General features: G+C 48.5%; 1 protein-coding gene across 1 annotated transcript in view; it reads left to right on the top strand.

The window, feature by feature from the left end:
• The window catches only part of LOC146830898 (fibrocystin-L-like), a 1,500,901-nt gene extending 1,498,636 nt beyond the window's left edge, over positions 1–2,265 (top strand). Inside the window, exon 82 of the mRNA XM_085605087.1 lies at positions 773–2,265. The gene's annotated coding sequence lies outside the window, so the exon portion shown is untranslated. The remainder of the gene's footprint in view (positions 1–772) is intronic.
• Positions 2,266–26,344: the final 24,079 nt, after the last annotated feature.

The raw sequence follows: 26,344 nt of genomic DNA, 5'->3' as shown, positions 1-26,344 counted from the left end.
ATCTGTGCATCATAGACTTATACATGTAGTCATACCTAATTCTATCCAATATACTCTATCTATGTTCTAAAAGTAGTTTCTATCTTTTGATGGTCACACGTGGAAGTCTATGCGGATTGTAGATTTCCAAGCATACTCTCATTTCTCCAGATGTTCTGTCTCAGATTCACCATCACTGCGGCAGCAATTTACATGAGTGCGTTTATTTTTTTTAATGTTTTTATCTTTAGTGACGATATATTCCCCTCTGTAAATAAGTGTTTTCCTGCCTATTACGTAAACGCCTTTTGTCAAATAATTATAGTATCCATTATATGGTTGGAAGGATCATGTGAAATGTGTACGAATACCTACAAATGAATGGGTTTTTGGTAGTTAACTTGCGTTTCGAGTGTTCTCTATTAATTCTAATTTTCTGTCCCTAAGCTCAACTTAGTACAGTCCGAAAATATGCCATAACACTGGAATTCCTTCCGTATTAAGGTCCATATCCAGGCGTAAATTTCCACATGCCATTTTTCTGTGAGTCAAGATCTTGGAACCATGTTTACATATTACAATTTTTTGTTCATGTTTACCTTGGGTGCACAAAAGGTTTATGAATCTGAGTCGTTGTGGTTATTATAAACATGTGACTGAATTAAATACCGTCATGTTTTTAAGATACACCCAGCAAAGCCTGGATGGCTGAAACATATGTCAATATTAAATTACACTTACTTATGCAATCATTCGAAAAAGAAATTAAATGATCTTTCTTTTTCCTTCCTAGGTTACACAACCAAATGGCAATCTGAAATACTGGACTTTTTTCAAAGGGAATGAAAGGATTGGATTTTAGTTAATATGTGATGAACGTTTGAAGAGCAACCTGTTTGTATCAATTGTATGAAAACTAATTTCAGGTCATTATTGTCTTGTGCTATTGCTGGGTGTAGGGATATTTCCCCATCTGTTGGACAAAATATGGTTATTTGCCGAATGATGTCCTAGATGCAAAGGAAAATCGGTTTTGGTGTATCTGTTTTCTTAATTTTCTGTACTTAATATTCATGCATAAATTATCGGTAGATCAGCACGAACATTTCAGAAAAAAATAGTTGCTTTGTTTCCTATATCTGTCTCTCTCTAGGAATCTCCTTGTTGCCCCTCCAGCTGCAGTGAAATGTGTATAATGCCATCTGATCAGTGTCGACATTAAGTTGCATTTTACTGCTACACATGTTCTATCCCAAGTTTTCTTGAGGTTTCTTTCCCAGTGTGAGTCCATTAAGGCACCTAAAGCCAGTTGGTGATTCAGTGCAGAACTGGGAAATCTATTTCACCCAGGATGTACCTTTAACCCCAACCGGTTGCATGCTCGCTGGCCTATTTAGAGCTGAATGAAGAACTTTTAGGGCTTAATTTAAGAACTGAACACTAATTTAGTTTGTCCCAGTTTGGTCTCACCTTTTACCACTAACAGAGAATCCTCTACTTGAGGTGTTACCATTTCTTGCACACATCTGAGGATTTTTCATTAACTTGGGCCCAAGTCTTGCCCACTCTTTTTGGATGGCAGATAAGATCTCAGTTACTGAGAAGACCAAAGATTCTTCTCTGCGAAAACCATGGCCAGTGAGGCACATCCCTTAAGACCAAGAAGAATTATGTACATTTGGAATGAATTTCATTTTCATGGGTTCACACAATATTTACACTTCATATGTAATCGTAATTAAATTATGGAGTGTAAATGAATCTTTATAAGGAGATCAATGGATAGTGATTGATTTTGCCTCATATTATGATACTAATGACAATGATAGTTAAATTCTTAGTTTAGTACTTAAGCTACAGTTTTGCTGTTTTTTTACTGAGTACTGTAAATTACAAGTAAATCTTTTTCCAATTTAGTGGTATTTACTCTGCCATCCTTGGAAGGATGAAACGAGTGCATGGGCCCTGCTATTATATTATAACTGTATTTACACCCTGATAAGAATCAAATCTGCTAAAAACATCAACCAAATGTACACCTGAGGCATGTACTGGTGTTTTATTTCTTTAACTGTACTGAACTGTCTGTAATCGCAACATGTACTACTTTTATCTGATGCAAATGTTATGATTGCTATTTTAAATTTACAAGTTACTTTTACATCTTTATGTGATATTTTGTTTGCCGTACTTGATTATATCTAATAAAACCAAAAATAACTGTTCATGATAACTTAATATATGATAAAGTGTTGAGATGAACCAATAAACTAATCATTCCTATGATCAATCGTGTCCTGTGATATTAAATTAAACAATTGCCCAAATAGGTGTAGAAGTGTACATCTTCTGAGAATACTCGACTAGTTACAGGACAACGTGGGCTTGATCAATACATCAGGCAACTCTGATGATCTTTTACCTTGCAATGTGGTGGGATTTCTTGTTCAACTATTTCACAGAATATGTTTTAGAAACAAAACGCTAGTGATGACTATGCTGCAACTCTATTATTCGTTAGTTAGTAGTCTCTATGATTTTTTAGGCTGGGTTAGCCTTGTAGATGCTTCCTAAGCTACAGTGGTGTCTTATTCTAAGCTCAGAGAGAGTGTAAAGAAGGGGCCTGTTTCAGATAATTTCAGAGGATGCATTTATCTACCCGTGATGAGTGAGGTTGGGCGAGCTGGTGCTAATGGCCTTATCTGAAAGAAATACGTTAGTTAGATTCCTCACCTTAGAATATCCCCAGGCATCAGGCTGGATCCGGAAAGATTTTTGTAGCAATACCCCTTGCGCGTCGCTAGGCGTCGTCTGCGGCTCCGCGTCCGTCGTTGGCGTTGTGCGCCGGAATTACGTCGTCGGAGTACTTAGACGCCGCCCTCGCGCGCTGACGTCAGTTCTTTTTTTTTCCGCGCCAGACAGAGCCGATCCGGGAAGAGCTTACCCCTTAGTCAATTTTTGACTAAACTTTTTTGACTCTTTTTTTGGTCTTCTGTCGACTTGACTCTGGTGCCGATAGGATGCCTGGGTTTAAAACCTGTGACTCCTGTCATCGACTGCTATCGGTGACGGACCACCATCGCCGGTGCCTTTACTGCCTGGGGGTCGACCACGACGCGGAGTGGTGCTCCGATTGTCAGGCCTTGACCTCGAAGGCTAGGCGGGAGCGGTCCCGTAAGCTTCTCGAGCTCCGGCACTCGGCTCCACGCCGCTCACGGTCCCGGTCCAGGAGGAGGTCCAAGGACCGGTCGCGGAGCCGCAGCCACCATCATCGCTCGTCGGGCTCGAAGTCTTCGGGTAAGTCGAAGCGATCAAAGAAGTAGAAGAGGCGACACCGCTCTTCGGACTCCCCTTGCCGGTCGCGCGACTCGGCCGAGGGTCAGGGTGGTCCCACCCCCGCGGCTCTGTCGGAGCCGCAGGAGTCGCATCCGTCCCCATACCCGCCGGTCCCTGGGACTGACGTGACTCCGGCGGAGGTCAGTGCTTTCCTCTCGGCCATGAGGGGCCTGGCTCCGCCGTCGATGCCTGCCAGCGCGCCTTCGGGCCCCGTGGGCTCGACTGGGTGACCTCGCGTGCCGGCTGCTCCGGCCCCAGCGCCGTCAACGACTTCGGTCCCGACACCGCAGGTCCCCGAGAGATCCAGGCCTGGATCTCTGCCGGTCGACCTCACGACACCTCCTCCGCCGGTGCCGACACCGGTACTGCCTCCGGCGCCATCTCCGGATGACGCCGTTCCCCGGTTTAGCCCCGGTCCGGACCTGGCGCCGGTGCGTCGCCGCTCGTCGCCGCTTCCGACGCTGATGGATGAGCGTTTCATCTATCGCCCGGCTCCAATCATTCCTCCTGTTTATCAGGAATCGGATGACGAGGGTGACTGGGAGGGGTCTGAGGACCCTATGGCCAGACAGGGCCAACTTTCACAGGACTGGGCAGACGAACTGGGGGATGCCAGTGGTCTGGACACCTCCCCGGACGCTGGTTTCATCTCTCCTCCGACTGTGGCCTCAGAGGAAGGTGCAGCTTTCTCAGTGGTGCTGCGCAAGGTGGCCGAAGCCCTGGGGCTCGAGTTGCCTGCTGTGGCCGTGAGGACTATCATCCTCTCAGAGAGTCAGCAAACTCCACAGAGCCTCTGCTGCAGTTCTATGAGGCCCTCATAGACGTTCTGCAGGGCACTTGGTCCAAGCCCTCCACAGTTCCTCCTGTGGATCGGAACGTGACCCGGCGCCACCGCCCTGCTTCGGGCGACCCCAGTTTCCTGTCCCAACACCCCACCCCGAGAGTCTGGTTATCCAGGCCTCAACTTCCCAATCCTCCTTCCCGTCCGCTCCTCCGGATCGGGAATCCAAGAACCTGTTCTCTTCCCTGAGTTTGGGCCTGCGGTCTTTGAACACCGCTTGCCTCTTGGACCGTTTCTCCCACTCTCTGTGGGATACGGTGGAGGACGTGCTGCCCCTGTGTCTGGAGGAGGCCCGAACACGCCTCTCCCAGGCGCTTGGTGACGGGCGAGATGCAGCACGACATGCCATACGGTGTGGACTAGACACCACAGACTCGCTGGGTAGGGCGATTTCCACCACGGTGGCCCACCGGCACCACGCCTGGCTGCGGTCCACGTCTTTCTCGGGGGATGTCCAGAGTACCCTCATGGATATGCCCTTTGATAGCACTCGCCTTTTTGGTGAGAAGGCGGATAGTGCGCTGGCTCGTTTTAAGGACTCCTGGGCTATGGCCAAGTCCTTGGGTCTCTCGACCCTGCGGCCGCAAACTTCCGCCTTTCGCCCCTTTCGTGGCCAAGGAAGGGACGCCTCCTCACATCTGCCTAGCCACCGGCCGCAGAACCAACCTGCACGCGGTCACGGATGTGGATTCTGCCGTGGCGGTACTGGAGGACAACGTGCCGGTCAGTCCACATCCACCCCGGCAGCATCTGCCTCAAAGCCCTCCTAGTCCGAGCTTTCATGCCCATTCCACGCCAGTGGGCGGCAGAGTTCGCCATCACCTGCTCCACTGGCGATCCATCACATCAGACAGGTGGGTGCTGCAAATTGTCCGAAGGGGCTACTCCCTCCCCTTCGAGACGACCCCTTCAGCCATGCCACCGCAGTGCCACCGTATGTCGGAGGATCACTTGAATCTTCTGCGGGAGGAAGTTAAGGCCCTCTTGGCCAAAGAGGCCGTCGAGCGCGTTCCTGGTCCAGAAGTAGGCCGTGGTTGCTATTCCCACTACTTTCTGGTTCCCAAGAAGGGCAAAGGGGGCCTACGCCCTATCTTGGACCTCAGAAGCGTCAACGCCTTCCTCCGGAAGGAACAGTTCAAGATGCTAACTTTAGCTCAGGTTCTGGCTGCCCTCGACCCTGGAGACTGGATGGTAGCATTGGACTTGCAGGACGCCTATTTTCACATCCTCGTCCTGCCGGCCCACCGGCGTTACCTGCGGTTCACGGTGGGTCAGGAGCACTTTCAGTTCACCGTGCTCCCCTTCGGCATCACCAGTGCCCCTCTGGTGTTCACGAAAGTGATGGCAGTGGTCGCAGCCCATCTGCGCAGATCGGGGGTTCCAGTCTTCCCCTATCTCGACGACTGGCTGTTGAAGGCGGGCTCGCCCCAGCAAGTCGTCTCCCACCTCCAGACTACGGCCGACCTCCTGCATTTGCTGGGGTTCTCCATCAATGTGCCGAAGTCACACCTGAGACACTCCCAGAAGCTCCTCTTCATTGGAGCGGTTCTAGATTCGGCGCAGTTCCAGGCCTATCCTACGGAACAGCGGGTCCAGGATATTCAGGCTCTGATTCCCATCTTTCGGCCTCTATCCTAGGTTTCGGTCAGGTTGGTGCTGCGGCTTCTGGGGCTGATGGCCTCCTGCATCCTGTTGGTGCATTATGCCAGGTGGCGAATGCGGGCTCTGCAGTGGGACCTGAAGTTTCAGTGGGCCCAGCATCGAGACAACCTGTCCGACCATGTCTTGATCTCGGACGGCATTGCGAAACAGTTGCAGTGGTGGCTCACGGACCGCGATTGGGTCAGGGGCAGATGCCTCTCCCTACCCCAACCGGAGCACGTAGTAGTGACGGACGCGTCCCTCCTGGGATGGGGGGGCCATATGGGAGAGTCGGAGATCAGAGGCGTCTGGTCTCTGGCGGAGTCTCAACTCCATATCAACTTGTTGGAGCTGATAGCGATCCGGCTTGCACTGAAAGCCTTCCTTCCCTCTGTCCGGGGAAGTGTCGTGCAGGTGTTCACGGACAACACCAACGCCATGTGGTATTGCAACAAACAGGGCGGGGTGGGGTGGTGGAACCTTTGTCAAGGGGCTCTGCGCCTCTGGACATGGCTGGAACACCAGGGCATCATCCTGGTGGTTCAACATCTGGCGGGCTCTCTGAACGCCAGAGCAGACGAACTCAGCCGCCGGGGCATGATGGATCATGAATGGCGTCTGAACTCGGACGTGGCACAAGGTCTCTTTCTGCAGTGGGGAGAGCCTTGCTTAGATCTATTCGCCACCGAAGAGAACGCGCAATGTCAGCAGTTCTGAGCGTTGGAATTTCCAAGGCGGCACTCGCTCGGAGACGCTTTTCGCCGCGAGTGGAATTGCGGTCTGTTGTTCGCCTTTCCACCTATACCACTTCTGCCCAGAGTGCTGAAGAAGATCAGGCGCGATCGGGCCCAAGTCATCTTAGTGTCTCCGGATTGGGCACGAAGGTACTAGTATCCCGACCTACTCAATATGTCAATCGATCCTCCGGTTGTTTTGCGTTTTCTTAAAGGCATTACTCACATGTTTCCTCCTTGCCCCTTCGTAATGCCTCAGTGGGATTTGAATCTTGTCTTCACCTTTCTGATGTGCGCTCCCTTTGAGCCTCTTCACAATTGTCCCCTTCGTCTTCTGACACTTAAGACTGCTTTCCTGGTAGCTATCACCTCGGCTAGACGGGTGAGTGAGCTCCAGGCTCTGTCATCTAAGCCTCCCTTTCTTTCTGTTCATCTGGACAAGGTTGTCCTCCGGACTCGTCCTTCTTTTCTTCCAAAAGTGGTTACCCCCTTTCACATCGGGCAATCGGTCACATTGCCCACCTTCTTTCCGCCTCCGCATCCTTCGAAAGCGGAAGAGAGGCTCCACCGTCTGGACCCAAAACCGGTGCTGTCCTTTTATTTGGACCGCACCAGACAGTTCCGGGTGGACGACCAACTTTTTGTTGGATACGTAGGTGCTAAGAAAGGGAGGGCTGTACACAAGCGGACCATCTCACGGTGGGTCGTCTTGTGTATAAAGGTTTGTTACTCCTTGGCGAAAAAGGACCCTCCTGTTGGGCTGAGAGCCCATTCCACCCGGGCCACAGCGGCGACTACTGCCCTGGGACGGGGAGTTCCCTTGCAGGACATCTGTCAGGCGGCGACGTGGGCCTCACTGCACACGTTCGCCAAGCACTATTGCCTGGACAGCCAAGTCCGGAGAGATGGCTTCTTTGGCTGTTCTGTTCTCCAGGACTTTCTGGTGTGATCTTGGTTCGCAGACCCTCCACCGGGGTTGGTATTGCTGGGGTATCTATTCTAAGGTGAGGAATCTAACTAAATTGTTTCTTTCAGATGAACAAGTTACTTACCTTTGGTAACGATGTGTCTGTAAGAAACATTAGTTAGTTAGATTCCTCACCGACCCACTCATCCTCCCTGCTCTGTGAACCGACATCTAGGGTTAAGGTCATACTGTTCAGGGACCTAGACTTTTTGGCACCAGTGTAGGTCTCTTGCATGGCTCTGCGTTCCTGGCGCGGAAAGCTATGTACAAGAACTGACGTTAGCGCGCGAGGGCGGCGTCTAAGTACTCCGACGACATCATTCCGGTGCATGACGCCAACAACGGACACGGAGCCGCAGACGACACCTAGCGACGCGCAAGGGGTATTGCTACAAAAATCTTTCCGGATCCAGCCTGACGCCTGGGGATATTCTAAGGTGAGGAATCTAACTAACTAATGTTTCTTACAGATACATCGTTACCGAAGGTAAGTAACTTGTTCATCAATCACAGGCTGTCCAGTGTCAAGAGCTGTTATCTTTCCTCTTGCTCACTTTTCCTCTCTCACATTCAGCTCATCCCAATAATTGTGAGTTGACAATTAACAGAGATGACTGCCACCTAAGGAAGGTGTTAACTTGTAGCGGGCTACACCAGCCATTAAAGGTGCTCTAGTGTTTTAACAAGGGAGAGAGATAGTTTAATGGCTGGTATAGTTATAGAGGCATGGTAAGTATAGCCCACTGCATCAGTCTGTACCAGCAAGGCTATTAGTACATCCCGCCCACGAGAATCTTCCTGGGAGTGAAAGGGAGCTTATAACCCTCTGCTGTTCTTATGCGTTTGTGCATTTGTTTCACATTTAACAATAATTGGTGTGTGCATGGCTACAGCAGTAACTGTGACACAAAAAGCAGAAGCTATGAAAGGAGGCTGAATTCAACCCCTTATTCTTCCTCACCAATGCCAAACTGTTTTTCCTAATTTAGCAGAGCCAAAGGAGACCCAGGAGTTGAGGAGGAATCCTCCCTCCCTCCTTCCACGGCTCAAGTGATGCTGTTAACTACAGGAGAAGGGCAGTGGGGAATGCCGATTCTCATAGATTAATTGCATAGAGAATCGTGATTTTATTAAAGACAAGGAGGCTAGCGTTATGCATTATTACTTTTATTCGCCACCTCTGCAGCACTTTAAAGAACTTAGAACAGAGTCAAACAAAAAACTCCAAAATAGAACTCCAAAGTCCCATATGATCCTGACGTCCGCCATCTTCTCCCTCTTTTGTTTCTTCTTCTTTAAAATATAATAGCATTCTTCTTCTCTGTAAAACTCCAAACCAAAACATAAATTCCACAGATAAATTCAGTTTTCTGTAATGAAAACGAACAGAGTATTAGAAATATTAAAATAAACATTTACTAAGTCTACTTCAACCTGTAAATAAAACTCAGAAGTTATCCAAATCATATCAATGCACAATAAATATAACCTCCAAACCCTAAACATAGGGAGGGAGGGAGGGAGGGATAATGCTAGCCTCCTTGTCTTTAATAAAATCACGATTCTCTATGCAATTAATCTATGAGAATCGGCATTTTATGGCAAGACAGGAGGCTATCATTATGCATGTTCAAAGCTTACCAAAACTTTATTAGCAACATGCTCAATTGGTTTAAAATAAAACTTCCTAAAAACTTCAGCATTTGACCGATCTGCAGCCTTCAAAATGTCATTCAAATTTCCCCCACTCACAAATGCCTTACTTGCCATTGCACCTCTAACAGAATGTGCTGAAAAACAACTTAGATTAACACCAGCTTCTTTCATAACCGCTTTAACCCACCTAGCTATAGTAGCAGAAGAAACTGCCTTGAAGGGTTTAACATAAGAAATCAACAACTGCTCTACCCCATCTGCTCTAAACTCTGCTACTCTTCTCTCATACTCCTTTAGACACCTGACTATACAAATCTTTGGAAACTTATCCAACATTGGATAAAAAACTGTATAAGACATAGTCTTTGTTCTCCTCCATATTTCAAACATATCACCTTGAGGTTGATAAAACCTAGTACTTACATCCAAAGCCTTAACATCTGAAACTCTTTTCATAGATAACAGACAAAGTAAACACACCAATTTCCATGATAATTCTCTCAAACCCAAATACCTATTTCCCGGCCACTTTTCAAATAGTTTGAATATTAAATTCCCATCCCAAACCGTAGCATATTTCGCTTTCGGAGGCCTCTCCAGTCTAATTCCCTTCATAATCCTGCAGACAACAGGACTCTTACGAATCGATGAACCTTGAATCAAAACATGCCCAGCTGACATTGCCGAACGATAACAATTTATAGATCTGTAAGATAGACCCTTCTCAAACATTTCTGCTAAAAAATTCGCTACATTCATCTCATCAGCCTCCACGGGATCCAAATCCCTTTCCAAGCACCAACGTGACCAAACTGTCCACGCTCCTCTATATCTCTTCCTTGTGCCTGGTGCCCAAGATTCTTTGAGTAAATCAGAAGCTGTTCTCGAAAGATCTGCAAATCTAGCAGATCCCCTTCTTCCATACTAGAAGGTTGAGTGAACCCTTCTGAATCAAATGATGTTCCTCTCCATCTCGACCTATTAACATTCCCTTGTGACTCTGAATCAAAAAAGGTTCTTCCACCACCATTTCCAGAACTGAAGGAAACCAAACCTGAGTTGTTCAAAAAGGAGTTACCAAAACTATCTGAACAACTTGCTTCCTCACTTCCAACAACTACCCTCTGAATCATTGAAAAAGGTGGAAAAACACATACCCTCTTCCCTTTCCAAATCTGTTTGAATGCATCCACAGCTAACACCCCCGGATCCGGCCTCCAACTGAAATACTCCTTCAACTGATAAGTTTGTCTGAAGGCAAACAGATCTATCTCCAGACGACCAAACGTTAACTGAATCTCCTGAAAAATGTCCCTGTTCAACATCCAGTCGCTGAAGTCTTCCAAGTTCCTGGAATACCAATCCGCTACTATATTTTCCTGACCTGGAAGATACTGAGCCTGAAGGGAAATCTTGTGTTCCATACAAAAATCCCAAATCTCTTGGGTAACCTCTGTCAATTTCTTTGATCTGCTCCCTCCTAGCTTGTTTATGTAAGTTACAGCGGTAATACTGTCCATCTTCAAAACAACAGAGTTCCCTCGGAACAAACTCCTGAAACTTTGCAAAGCAAATTGACCCGCTCTCATTTCTAAATAATTTATATGCTCCCTCTTTTCCTTTAAATTCCAAACACCACCTGTTTCTTGACTCATACAAGTAGCTCCCCAACCAAGATTGCTTGCATCTGTTTCCAAAACAAAATCTGGCCTCATTCCAAAGATCGCCCGACCATTCCATGCAGTCAAATTCTCCAACCACCAATTCAATTTTATCTTCGCCTCCTCTGACAATTGTACACGATCTCCATACCATAAACCTCTGGCCAAACCAGAGGTCTTCAAATGTTGTAAAGCCCTGTAATGTAAAGGACCTAGAAACACAGCCTGAATTGACGATGACAAAAGACCTATGACCCTTGCAATCTCTCTCAAACTCACCATATTTTTCCTCAATAAAGATTTCACTTCTTTGTGAATTTTCTTTATCTTTTTCTCTGGTAGTAATAACATAAAATTGACCGTATCCACAACAAAACCCAGAAATTCTATTGACTGAGAAGGAATCATCACTGATTTCTCTAAATTTATTATGAAACCCAACAACTGCAAGAGATCTATAACCATCTTCAAATGATTCCTCAATTCCGTCACATCTTGATTCATGATCAATAGGTCATCCAAATATACCATCATCCGGAAACCTCTTTCTCGCAAAAAAAACAACCACTGCTCTCATCACTTTTGTAAAACACCATGGTGCGGACGAGAGACCGAAAGGCAAACATACAAACTGCTAGATCTGTCCTTTCCACCTGAACTGGAGGTACTTCTGAATCTTGATGCACATCGAAATTGAGAAATACGCATCTTTTAGATCTAGTTTCACCATCCAATCTAGATCTTGTAACAAGTCCCTTAAAAGATGGATTCCCTCCATCTTGAAGTGCGTGTAAACCACGTAACAATTCAAATCCCTCAAATTGATTACTGGCTTCCAACCTTTCTCCTTTTTTTCCACCAGAAATAAAGTACTTACAAAACCTATTTTGTCTTCTCCAATTTCCACAATCGCCCCTTTTCTCAACATACTCTCTATTTCTTCTAATACTATTTTCTCCTGATTCTCGTTGAAAAACTATTTGAAGCACATCCACTAAAAACATTCCTCATATTTGTCTGGACTCTGTCCAGAGATGTAAACATACTTTCCTAATTCTTTCACTGCACCCTATCCAAATAATAATCCATTTGGACTTTCACATGTATCTTTCTTTGCAAAATCACCTATTTTGGACTGATTTTGAACAGCACAGCCTTTTTCCTTTCTTCAATTAGACCCGCATTTGCGTTTCCAAGGAAACAAATCGCCCTTTGGCACCAACCTCTCAATAAAACAATATCTAAATCTTTTCCTTTTAGATATGCTTCCTCCACCAAATCAAACATCCTGGCGAGAGGTCCTAAAGTATCTAAAATTGTATCTTCACACTGTTTCAAGGCCTTTTCCAATCCCTTTCTCAGATCTCTCCCCATCTTGAACATATATGTTATTATCTCCAGGTCTAAATTTGGCGTTTAGGCATCTTTTTCGCCAATCACCGGACGAGATCATTCTGCCCTCATAATGTTCCTTTCACTTCTTTCTAAAGGCCTTCTTATCCAATATTGTATATAGTCTGAAACATGTTTCATCGGCCACCATTCTGACCCTCTTGGATGTCTAACATCCTTTGGATCAAACAACTTTTTTCCAAAAGGATCAATAACCTTTTTATCACTTCTTTTACATGATGATTCACTCCCTAATTCATCATCAACATCATCGTTGTAATCCAAATCCAAAACATATTCATCAATGTCATTATTGTCTGCCGAAAAATACTGCTCATCTCTTATGTTGCCCAGAACATTCTTCCTTTTTGAGCCGCTTAGGACTCCACTTCCTCCTGCACCGTCTTCAAGATGCCTCCTCTTTTCCTTACATTTTCCTCTTACATCTTGCACATTACCTTCCTCATCCATGGAGAAAAATTCCTCATCATCATTCAAATGAGGTCTCTTAACACCTGATAAGGCTGCTCCTACCGCCTCCTTCACCAACTTCCTAATTTCATCCGACAAAACACTTCCTGAATCACCTAAAGGCCTCTTCCCCTGATATTCTCCTTAAGTTTTTCCTCCTAATATAATTAATCAAAGCAGTACTAGAACAGCTGACTGAAATCTCTTCCTCCATTAACTTTTCAGTAATCCGTCACTAGGCAACGCTCCCCAGACACTTCTCAACCCAGAAACGACAACCCCAATTAGCTTTAGAAAAAAGCCCAATCGCAACAAAAACATCGATCTGTCCTTTATCATTCTCCTACTAATGTTTTCTTTAAAAACGACTACATTCGTTTTCTTCACATTGTGTTATCCTTTTTTATTTTATTTTTTAAATAAATTGCAAACTATTAAATTCTGCCTCGTATGCGAAAGCTTTACAAATGCTCTCCGCTTCCCGGCGATACGTAAGCTCAGATACGCCCAAGCACATGCGCACAAGCCCTTATCTTTCAATCTGAAATGGCCGCCATACGCAGAGCATTGAACGCTCACGCTGTCTTTCAAACGATTTTCGCCTACATTAAGCATTACCTGCTTGTGCCGCCTAAGCTGAGGATTCTCTCCCTCGTGCCCGCAACTGTAGGCTTTAAAAATAAATATTCCCTTTTACCAAACCATTTTACCAATTACCATTCTTCCTCGCTAAAATCATTAACACTGCTAAACTTCAAATCAACAATTAAGAATTATTCCCAATTTAACTTGTTTAAATTAGATTCAAAATAATTCTTTTTTCGTCAAATTAACCACAAATTAACAAAATAAATGTCCATAAATTGGACATGTGAAATGTATCTAACGTCAAATTTTACAAATGTATCCATACATAAATCATTTTAATAAACCTCCAAAAAAGAATACTTATCTGCTCCAGAAGCAGCAAACAAAAGAGGGAGAAGATGGTGGACGGCAGGATCATATGGGACTTTGGAGTTCTATTTTGGAGTTTGTTGTTTGACTCTGTTCTAAGTTCTTTAAAGTGCTGCAGAGGTGGCGAATAAAAGTAATAATGCATAATGAATGCCTCCATTCTTGCCATAAAATCTTTCTGTCTTCACTCTTCCAAAGATTCTGTCTCTTGTATTCTCCGGCACAATCCACTTATCGAAGAAGCAGGTAGGAGAGAGACACACAGGTTGTAGATGAGGACATTGAAATGTTGACAGCAGAGGGTCCACTCCATTGTTTATAGGCCACCGCTGCTCACCTGTCATCATCTGCACAGCCAACATTCCAATGTTGTATATTATTGCTTAATTATAATTCATAAAAGGCATACCAGTTTCTTACAAATGTTAGTTTTGTAGCACTTCATTAGAAAAGAAAATTGGAGAATCACACTCTATGTATATTTTGAGCTACATTCTAGTTTGCTCTTTCATATTATATTTCAATTTTAAAAACTCAGGAAAAAGGGTCAAAATTCAAAACAAATGTTCAGGATAGAAGGTCAAATTCAGGACAAATATTCAGGCCAAAAGGTATGTTTTACAGACACATCAGAGGAGGTCGCGCAAAAGTATATAAGTAAATAAATAGACAACCAACATAGGGACAAGTCAAAATAAGTTTATAATATATTGAGACAAACGTGCACTTCATGCTTTTTCGGTGAGCAACTGTGCAGGTCTTTTTTATGCTATTTCCTATGATCAGAATCTATTTATATGGTAACTGGGCTGGGTTTTCCAGTCTGATATTTTGTTTACAGTTCATGGTCCTGAGCAGGCATGTATGGTGAGGGAAGTGGTTGAGAACATCTGCTCGGACCGACTTTGTTACTACCAGTTCATATCTGAGTGCCATAGTGAGATGCAAAGCAGCACGTTCAGAATGTAGCTAATTGGGGCCTGCAGTGCTGGACTAGGGTGCAGTTCTCCACGTGGCCAACTTTATGTCTCAGATCGCTTCTAGTATTTCATGTCAGCTGGTGATGACTGGTTTAGGGGCTGGCACAGTACTGAGTGATGACTAAGACCCATAGCAGACAGATCGTGTGTGAGGGTAAGAGCATTAAGCAGGAAACAAAGTTATTAACCAGCTTGCCTGAGCTATAAATGGCTGCACCCTGCTGAGTGTTATGGTATTATTGTGGGCCAGAAGGGTTAGGTAGGAGTTGACATTGCTATATAATCCCTGGCTGGCCATATATCAGCCCTCCTTATTCTACCTGCTTTTGGGAAACAGTATATTGATTGGGCTGTTTCATTTTTTTGAGTTGTAATCATCAGATTCTCATTGATGCATAGAAGTGTGCTACAGACTAGAAACTGAATACGTCGTTGAGGCATTATTTTAGGTCAGTAGGAGGCACTATGTTTTACATACAAAGATTTTCAAAAAATTTCAACATGCAGTTTTACTGATAAAACTATATAGTGCACACATAATCATGTGTGGAAATGTGGTTTAAGCAAATAAGGATCATTTGAATATCACAAAGTAAAGTATTTGGATTGTTTTGATCCTATTAAAATTGTTTCCAGAACACTTCAGAATTACAAACAAGTGGTCCATTTGTGGTTTCCTAACTGCTGATATGTTTTGAAACATTTGCACAGTTCATTAACAGGTATTTAGAAGTTGTGTTACAAAAGAAACTGACAGCTTACAGTCTTTGTTTTCACATGCCTTTACCACCACAACAAGACTGTTTACTAGTCCACGTTACTATTCTGTCTTTGACTGCTAAGTTAGAGAATTTTGTTTAGCCTCAACTACCCATCTCCAAGCTAATCTAGGCCAATTTAAATATTGCTTCTGCACGTGCCCTCCTTGTTGGTGCACACATGCACCAAAAGACTCCTAAATAGTCCAAAACACTCTCCAAGCTATACTAAAGTACAGATCAAAAGTTACTATGTGTTGGGCTAGCTCAAAATTATTGTGGCATTACTCAAGCAAGACTTGGCACAAATGTCACAACAAGCAGCAGCCTACCCATAAAAGTGGTCAGAGTGACAGCAACATTTGCATGCAATAGTAGCCACACCACTCTGTCAACCATCATACAGTTTTTTATCAATGCTTTTAGGTTTCCACATGGAACACTTGTGGAATTTGACACTGCACCAGATTTACAAATTGATGTATGCCTAGGAAATCATCAAATCTGTAAACCTCTTGAGGAGAGGCGTAACAAGGAGAAATTTGTATATTTGTCCACGTTTTTTCTTCTTTCAATGTGTGCAGAATTCTGTAGCACACATAAAAAGAGGAAACACGTCATAGGGTTGTTTTTGTGCGTTAAGGTGCACTTTCCTGCACAAAAACAATCCTGCATGCAACAAAGGGCACCGAGTATCTACGTTGGTGCTAGGCTGCTAAAATGGTGCCAGCACAGGCAGAAAGGACAATAATGAACCATATTGCTTAAATAGAGTGCATTCCTGCCCTTTCACTTTCTTACTTAAAAAGTGGATACATTGAAAATCTTAAAAATCTGACACTGAAACACCTGTCCCTTGTTGCGTTCAGAAATGTGATCTTACAATTATAATAACTTCCATTCTATATTGATACAACTTCAGTTTTGCAGTGTGTTATTGCTACTAGCGGGGGTTACTATCAGCAAATATAATCATACTCTCTTTTCATTGTGAAGAATGAAGAGAAGAGTTTCTTTCAGCAGAAGTCAAACTGGTGACCTACAGGTCACAGAAGATGTCGGCAAAAACCAGTTAAAACACTGAGCCAGCCAGCCAGAACTCTTTACAAAACATGTCAATATTATAATGATTATGCAACACAAAAAGATGATGGATGGAATGTTGAACATTGTCAAACATTCATCCCCAGTCACAGATCTGGGTTTAATCCAATGTTATTTTGCTCACCATGCCACCCCAGTTCAGACATAGCCGTATGCAAATCAGTCTTGATCCTCTGCCTCATGGCAGATCGGTCTGGACTGTTCCCATGAGGCACAGGGTCAAGACTGATTTGCATATGGCTATGTCTGAACTGGGGTGGCGTGGTGAGCAAAATAATGATGGATTAAACCCAGATCTGTGACTGGGGGTGAATGTTTGACAATGTTCAACATTCCGTCCATCATCTTTTTGTGTTGCAATATTATAATGATTAACCATTACTTACCGACTTGTTTCTTACACACGCATTGACAAAGACAATCAATTTGGCATTCACATGACAATAATGATACAAGCGGAGAGGCAGAGACAGCAACATACTCACCGACATCCATGCACAGACGAAGCCACACACCTACAGCCACCCTTTCACACTAACCAGCAAACAAGCTTTCCTGCAGCCTGACACACAGGTACCCATACACAGAGACCGCCGGGCATGCAATACTTCATACATGCCGTCCATGTGTCATACCTATCATGTTACGTTATGTTATGTTATGTTAGTTGTATTTATTGTGCAGTAGGCTGCTCTACGTCCATCTGGAAGTGCCAGATGTGACACAAGTGTGGGAAGAATGAAACGAGAGAGAGATTGAGAACAAAGTCTTTCGACTGAATTCATTTTATCCACAAGGACTAGTTGTGGTGGCAGGCCTAGCATGTGGCTGCATGAATGGGGACAGAACAGCAAGGGAGGCCAGTCTGTCAACATCAAGTGAAGCAATCAGTTGAGGAATTAGTACCTGAAGGAGAGTTAGAAATGTTAGACTGTTAGGGCGGAGCTTGGCTCGCGACGAACATGGCCGCCTGAGCCCGGAGCTCCTCCACACCGGCCTACAATCCTGCATTTATCTGACTACCCTTCAGGCGAAACTGACCACTGGACGGCTGTCGCTGGGTCCGGAGGCCTTGGCGTCCCGGGTCTGGACTCTCGACTCTCTGGGCCCCCCCGTTCCGGAGCTGTGAGGCGGAGGTGCTGGCAGATGGCTGGGCCTCGCGTCCCCGAGGCGTGGTAGGCGAGAGGCGTGGCTGCGTCGCCTTGCGTGCGGCAGAGCTCTGCCGGGATGGGCCGGTCCCCGGAGCGGTTTGAAACGAGATTCGCCTAGCCCTCGGCTGACTCGCGCCGGAGCGGAGGCGGAGCGCTGGTCTGGCCGCGGTGGGGTCGGGACGGCCCCGCGGAGCGATCGAGAGAGCGGAGCCCCCCTGAGGTGCTTCTTGGAGTGGGGGCCCCGTGTCCCGCCGCCCGCCCACCTGCGTGCCTGGGGAGGCTTGGGCTGCGATCCTCGCCGCGAGGCGACCAGCCGCGAGGAGGAGCAGAGGTGGACTCGCCTTCTACACAGAGGTCAGTGGGGATCGGACGGCGATTCGATTGAGGCGGCGCTGGCGGCGCCTGGCTGCTGTGAGTTGCGGTCTCTTTGCGGCCTACTGAAGGGACTGTGAGCGCCTGACCCGGTGGGGGCCCCCTGCTAGGACTCCCGGTGGACTGCCAGCTAGCACATGTAGCGGTGAGAAACGGAGCACCGCCCTGGGACCTGGTGCTTTTAATTTGACTTCGGGACTGGCTTGTGAGGAGTGGCGCTTTCACCGGGGACTGGCCGGGGCTGTGCTTCCCCTGGGGCGACGGACACTTGGGCGCCGCGGGCGGCGGCAGTCGCACCGTGGGGGAGATCTGAACAGCAGGCGACCTGGAGGGGGGTGTCCCCGCGGTCTTGGGGCTTCGGGGACGCTGAACTTGGTGCTATCTTTAACCACTACGGCTCCCTGGGGGCGGCACACCGGTGCCCGTGGATCTGGCAGCGGCGTCTCCAGGCCCGCCCGGCACGTGGGTCTGACACTCCTGCGATAGCCTTGTGCCTGCATCGGCCGGGTGCGGTCATAGAGACGGCTTGGCACCATGGGAGGGAAGGGCCACCGCGGTGGGGCACAGGCGAAGCTGGAAAAATACGCGTTCCTCCAGGATCGGAAACAGCCCCCCCCCCTCTGACAAGCCTGCGGAGTTCACACTGGCGGACGTCATGGCCACGCTGACACAGATGCAGGCCTCGATCGGCACGATCTCCACGGATGTCGCGCTCCTCCGGGCGGATGTCGCTAAAATTAACTCCAGACTAACCGAGGTCGAGGCCACCACAGAGACCCTCACGCGGGGCACGGAAGACCACCACAAACGCAGACAAGCTCTTGAACTTGTGCAAAAGCAACTACTGGCCAAGTTGGATGACCAGGAAGGCCGGTCCAGACGCAACAACGTGCGGGTCGTGGGTGTGCCGGAGAGTGAGCGCGGCCCGGCCTTAGACCTTTTTGTTGAAAAACTGATCACTGAACAGCTAAAGCCCCGCGGGCTCTCCAAGTTCTTCTCGGTGCCGGGTGGGAGGCCTCGGCCCGGGGCCCCCCCGCGCCCGATCCTGGCCCGCATTTTCAACTTTCGCGACCGGGATGCGATCCTCCAGGCGGCGCGTGCCGCCCCCCCGCTGCGGATGGACAACAGTACAGTCACCCTATATCCAGACTACACAGCGACAGTGGTGCGGCAACGTAAGGACTTTATGGCAGTCAAGGCGGACCTCCGCTCTCGAGAGCTGAAGTATTCAATGTTGTATCCAGCGAAGCTGCGAGTGGAGGCGGAGGGGCGCACATGGTTCTTCACGTCGCCTGCGGAGGCCTCGGAGTGGCTCGAGGGGTGGCGTCCGGCGAGATTGAAGGGCAGGGGGGAGCGTGCCCCGGGCGGCCTTCCCGCCTCCCACGAGACCCTGGATGTCGAGGAGTCAGGAACAGGTGACGAAGTGCCTTGAGGCAAGGTGCTATGGATACGACCGGACTTGAGGACGCTCGGCGATCTGGGGCCTTGCTGCGACTGTCGGCCCGTAGGGGCCTTGAACCTGCATGGGGCTGAGGACTCCGGGCCTTTTTCTCTTATCTGACAGTCAGCTGCTTGAAGGGACAAGCCTATGGTGTGGGGATTGGCGGCTGTACGCTGAGCGGCTTCCCCCCATACGCACGTACCAAGTTTATGGGAACTAAGCACTCTGCTGAGTTGGGGTGGCGGGTAGTTTTAAATCCGCAGGGCAGGGAGGCAGGGAGGGGGGTGGGGGGATGGGGATTTTGTTTGAAGGTTGGTTTGTGTTTTGTTTCAGGTTCACCAACCACTCAAGGGTGCATTCGGCTGACCGGGCAGGTACAGGTACACAGGGGTGGCATACTGCAGTGCGCATTTCACACACCCTCCCTTGAAGATGGCATCACGTAGCGTGACCCAGGCGACCACGGACACACTGCCTGTTGCCCCTGCTCAGCAGCGTTGTCCTTCTTTTGCGGTCCTCTCCTGGAACGTTAATGGATTAGGTGACAAGATTAAGCGGGGGCTAGTGCTGCAATACCTCAAGCGCAGGGGGCCCGCGGTGGCACTCTTGCAAGAAACACACCTAGTGGGTACGTCCACCAAGGCCCTGGATAGGTGGGGGTTTAAGATGGCGACACATTCAGAGTTTACGACAGGGTCCCGAGGGGTGGGTATACTGGTCAACAAGCGTTTTCCCCTGATTCTTCTTGACTCCCGTAGGGACGAATATGGCCGCTTCACGGCACTCACCTGCCAATGGGAGGGGAGGGTATATAATCTGGTTACCGTCTACATCCCCCCGACACTACACCAGGTCTCCTTCAGGGCACTGGGTGAATTCCTGTTGGCGCTCCCGCCGGGGGAGGTCATCATGGGTGGGGACTTCAACGCAACCATGGACCCAACACTGGACAGGTCTTCACATAGGGCGCTCGGGGGCGACACCTCCACTCTAGCAGAATTCACAGCCGCGCTTGGCCTAGTAGACACATGGAGGGCATATTGGCCAGATGAGAGACAATACACCTTTCTTTCCAGGGTACACCATACCCTCTCACGTATCGACTATATCTTCACCTCACCGGCCGGGTTCAAGGGGGTGACCGAGGTGTCGCACCTCCCGAGGGGCATCTCGGACCACTCGCCGGTGGTCATCACATTTGCGACCGGTAGGCGCACGTTGTTCCCGATCCGTCCCGGATATCTCAAAATCCCTAAAATCGCTAAGACCCTCAAAACAGCGACCAAGAACTATTTCACTGAAAATGCTGACTCCGTCGGGAGCGCAGCAACCCTCTGGGAAGCCTTTAAAACCGTCCTCCGCGGTCAAGCCATCTCCATCATTACTGACCACACGAAAACCCAGCGGCTCGCGGTGCTGGAGCTAGAGCGGGCGATAGTTGAGGCGGAAGCATCCCATGCACTACAAGGGGATGAAGATTCGGCACATACACTCCATATGGCGCAGCAGGAGTATAGGTCCCATCTTTGGGAGGGAGCCCGTGCTAGACAGGTAGCGACCCAACACACTATCTATGAACTTGGGGACAAGGCGGGTAGACTCCTGGCGTGGCTGGAGAGGGGGGACCGAGCGTTGCGGTGGGTGGCGCGGATTCGCCTGGACGAGGGGGACTTTACCTCGGAGTCCCAGCGAATAGCGGGGGCTTTCGCGGCCCATTATCAATGCGTCTATACACCTGGGGCCTCCTCTACCGTCGCGGACAATGAGCTCTTCCTGAGGGACATCGCAATGCCTAGGCTGACCGCTTTGGGGGCTGAGGCCCTGGAGGCGGATCTGACGGCTGAGGAGATCACGCTGGCGATTTTGGCCCTTCGCATTGGGAAGGCGATGGGGCCTCACGGAATCCCTATCGAATACTATAAGCAAAACTCCTCTCTAGTGGTCCCTCACCTACTGGCCATGTATAGGGACGGTCTAGCGACCGGGATCCTCCCCCGCGATCAGAGGATGGCTACAATAGTGGTGATCCCGAAACCCAACAAACCTTCGCACGAGTGCTCCTCTTATCGCCCGATTTCGCTGCTTAACGCCGAGGCGAAGATTCTGGCCAAGGTACTGGCAACACGGCTGCAGCCTCACCTCTCGACCCTAATACACCCTGACCAGTCGGGATTTATGCCTCACCGGAACACCGCTCTAAACCTGCGGCGTCTCCATGGCATCATTGCTTGCCGCTCCTCGATCGAGGAAGATGCGGCCATACTGTCGTTAGATGCGCGGATGGCGTTTGATAGAGTGGAGTGGCCTTTCCTCTTCGCCGTTCTTCGCCACATGGGGCTTGGCCCCAAGATTTGCGCGTGGATTCAACTAATGTACACCCAGCCGCTTGCACAGGTGGTAGTAAATGGCCGCGTCTCTGACGCCTTTCCGCTGGGTCGGGGGACTAGGCAGGGTTGCCCCCTCTCCCCGCTCCTCTTTGCTATGGCTCTTGAGCCCTTGGCGGCGTGGGTGCGACAGGATCCGATGATCCGTGGCCTCAAATGGACGCTGGACTGGGAAGATCGCATTTCCCTTTATGCGGACGATGTGCTCCTCTATCTTGCCTCGCCGGCGCGCTCTATCGCCTGTCTCCTCAACATATGTGAATCGTACGGGCGGAGGTCCGGATACGAAATAAACTGGGAGAAATCCATTTTATATATGCTCCGAGGCTCCCCGCCTCGGCTTCCGAGAGGCTGTAACATTCTAGTGGCTCACGACGGGTTCAAATATCTTGGCGTGTACGTCACTGCAGATCGAGACAAATTTGTTGCGGAAAATCTAATGAAGCCCCTCCAACGGCTTCGCACCGACGTCAAACACTGGCGCGCCTTGCCCCTGACATTGCTTGGAAGGGCTTCGCTCTTTAAGATGCTCGCCCTCCCGAGATTCCTCTATGTGCTACAAAATACCCCCTTCCCGATTGCGCCCTCTTACTTCACGGCAGTCAATGCTGAGATCACTCGTCTTCTCTGGGAGGACAAGGCGCCGCGTATTGCTCTCCACAAGCTTACCAGTGGCTGGTACGACGGAGGTATAGCCCTCCCGGATATTAAAACCTATTACTGGGCGTCACACCTCATGATTATCAATCAGTGGCTCCATGTGCCGGGGGAGGACCCTGCATACCGTATGGATAGACAACTGCTCGGCCCCGGAGGGGTGATGGGAGCCCTTTACAACCCAAAAAGAGGACGCGTTTCGGTTGGGCCCGCAGCACATACCCTCCAGATATGGCTCGCGGCGCAGCGGGCGATGGGCTGGGCAGGGAGGGTTACCCAGGCAACGCCGCTCTGGGACACTAAACAGCTTGGGGTACTGCGCACTACCAAGGGGTTCCACCAGTGGGATCTTATTGGTATTTCCAGGGTTGGAGACCTCTGGCGGAAGGGAGGGGTGATCACTTTTGCCCAATTGCAGGCAGAGTACGACTTGGCGGACACCGAACACTTCCGATATTTACAAATCCATCACGCTCTTCGGACGGCGATTCCACATGGGACTCAGCTCCCTGAGTCATCGCCCTTGGAGGACCGGCTCCTCATGGAGCATCTGCTCCAGAGAGCGACATCCCTAACGTACCGGAAGATAATAAACAACCGCTCCGACCCTTTTTCCACCCTTAAAGGGAAATGGGAGGCAGAACTTGGAGACTTCGATGAGTCGGATTGGCGTTCCGCGCTCTCGTCCCCCAGGGAGGTGGGCATATCTTCCAAGTTAAGGCTGGTCCAACTTAAAACTCTGCACCGCACATACTATACCCGTACACTCCTATTCAAACTCCACCGGGTGGAGTCCCCGCTGTGTCTCAGGAACTGTGGCCTCGAAGGAACCTTCCTGCATACCCTCTGGGAGTGCCCTATCATAGCGCTTTATTGGAAGGGGGTGTTGCGTATTCTTTCCCAGGTAACCAGAATCCCCACGCTGCTGGACCCTCGGCTCTGTCTCCTCAATGTCTGGGAACAGACGGACCACAATAGAGTGACCCAGCTTTGGGTGACATTGGGGCTCATGCTTGCAAAACGTAATATAGCCCAGCGATGGGGATCGGGGCAGGGGCCTACCCTGGCGCATTGGATCCGAGACATGGACCTTGTAATGGTGACTGAAAAAACTGTGTATGTTCATAGAGGGTGCCCCAAGAAATGGTCCCAGGTCTGGGGTGGCTGGAATGTGTACAGAGGGAACATCTGTGAGCCGCCACCAGATGCATCAGAATCGGACCTCAGTGACCATGACTAGTGGTCCACCGCTGGCTCTGGGCGGGGAGGGGAACGATGGTATGATACCTTTGGTCTGTTTATTTCTCTATGTGACACCTGTGCTGCCATTGCTGAGATACCTTCGAAGCTTTTGTATGCTAAGCCTTGCACTAAACGAGTGGTGTTTATTTTCTGTGTTGTTGATAAACTTAATAAAAATATTTCAAAAAAAAAAAAAGAAATGTTAGACTGTTAGAGCCATCCCAGGGCAAACCAGGGAGAGCCAAGTATTCTTGCACAAATAACAATAGAGACAGACTCACGCAGACAACAAACACACAGGCACATATACAGTCCAATGCACTACAGGTACTTTCAGACAACATAATAAGGCTGGTCCACTTAGAAGTACGGGGGTTGGGGACCAACTAGGCAGAAAGAAAGAACATATCTTTGGATTCATGTTTTGTGTAATATTAAGACCCAATGCTAAATGGAGGTACAGGAATTATTGGCGTCAATTCCAAATCAATCTTTTACCTCTCGTTAAAAAAAAATACTTTAATGGAAATTATTTATTTGTGGGTCTTAATAGAGTTGTACAATCCAGTGGTATTCACCCAAGAGCACTGTGGGGACAGTAAGGTAGAAGCGAGGGTCACAAAGAAATATAGAAGAGAGCAATCAACATGCGAGAGAAAGAAGTCTCTAATAGTAAGAACACCTCCAGGTAAAGATCGATCTATAATTTCCCCCAATTTTAGGCATCTGATTGGTCATGGTATAAAGAACAATATGTGCAATTTAACAAGGGATGGGCTAAACTCTACTGCGTCCAACCTGTATGAGGAGCAGAAGAGATGCTGAACTTTAGAAAGTCTTTTACCGTCCACAGTGTTTAGGGACAGAGGCCGATTCAAAGAACTAATCTGAGATAAAATCCTAAACTTACTACTTTTGGTATTCACACAGGGCATTTGGTAGAAGTAAAGTTAGGAGTCCTAGTTTAGGATTTTATCTCAGCTTAGTTCTGTGAATCAGCCCCATAGAGAGGAGTCTGAACACGAAGAGTAACCAATAGGTTAGATTAAAATAAAAAGGCCTCAGTCATTGATAAACATCTTAGATAGGCAAGGAGATTCGTTGCATATTGTCTCACTACCTGAAAGTCAGTCTGTCCTACCTATCGGACTAAAATGGACAAGGCATAGTTAATAGTATGGAAGTGGCTGGAAGAGAGGCCCCTGTGAGCACGGACCTTGTAGGACAGAACCAGGTACTGGTACACAGCGAAGCATATACATATGGTAAAGTAGCTGCGCGACGAGACCGAGGTTCCTGCAGCGTTGCTGGAGCTCACCCGGATATCACAGACCACTCCTCCTCGGCTGCAGCAAAATGGCGGCCTCCTCTGGGATGCGGGAAAGGAGTTCATGGTGTCCTCCGGAGGAGTGGATAATGCAAATCGCCTGAACATACCGGCGGAACGAGCGACTGAGCCCCGATGACAGCGGGCACGTCAGATAAACTTGCGTGAGTAATTTGACCGCTTTGAGCCCGGGAGTAAGCGGCTGCCACCCCATCCCCCCGCATGGCACTTCAATATTCCCCTACTGCAGCAGGCTTGAAGAGTTACCTCTTTTGTGGCCACAACAATGGAGCCTGGCTGCTAGAAAGGTACCTGCTGGAAACGGGATCATGCCAGAAGTTTGCAGGGCACGAACCCCCACCGCCTGGGCCACACTACACGTGACAGTCTCCCAGGAGATTCCCCTCCGGTGTAGTGTCCTGGTGAGAATACACTCGAGGAGGATGTCTGACTCCAACATGGCGGCTGTTCGAGCCCCAATCAACAGGAAACAGCGGTTGAGGGATCCCAGAATACCCGGGTGCCTGATCTCGACATGGTCACCACACAAATGGTCTAAACAACTAGGCTTCTACCTACTATTCCCCACTCTTGAAGCCCTTTCTCCACCCACCCCCTTCTCGCTCCACCGGACTGCAGCTAATAGGAGGGCCCCTCCACCAACTCCGGACTCCATGGACTGGCTCATCGAGCGCACACAAGCGAGGCTAGGGGTGCTCCTCCACCATCCTCCCCCACCTGGCTCTCCCATCATGACATAAATTATTGGATCTTCCTCCTGACCGTTGAGACCTAGCTAACTGACCGATGCCCTGTGGAGCTACCTGTTTAGCTAAAGAGGAGATGGGTTGTGGACTTATCACCTCTCCTCTCACCATCTTTGTCCCAGTGGCCAGCTGGAGAACGTAGCTGAAGGCTCTCCCCAGTAACACCAGGACTGATTTCTCTCCTGACCTTACTTCCCTCCTCCCCTTTCTCCCTACCCCCTACCCCTCTCGAGTCTTGACTTTGGATCACCTCCTGTTCCTCTCTCTATTATGGTGGAACCCGAAACGCATACATGGCTGATTCCTGGTGGAGCTGCACCGACAGCTATAGGGGAGATTGGCTCCGGCACACCGCCATGGCCGTCACCTACCCTTCTGACATTTGTCTCGTTTCTTCCCCGACGCTGCTTTTGCTCTTTTATTGTTTTCCTCCTGAGACCTAGCTGTTTGTCTGATGCCCGGTGGAGCTACCTGATAGCTAAAGAGGAGATGGACTGTGGACTTCCCCCTCGTTCGTCACCTACCC

The sequence above is a fragment of the Triturus cristatus genome, chromosome 5_1 (genome assembly GCF_964204655.1).
Source record: "Triturus cristatus chromosome 5_1, aTriCri1.1, whole genome shotgun sequence".
NCBI classification, from domain to species: Eukaryota; Metazoa; Chordata; class Amphibia; order Caudata; family Salamandridae; genus Triturus; species Triturus cristatus.
Note: the sequence above shows the minus strand (reverse complement) of the source record. Positions and strands in the feature narration are given on the sequence as shown.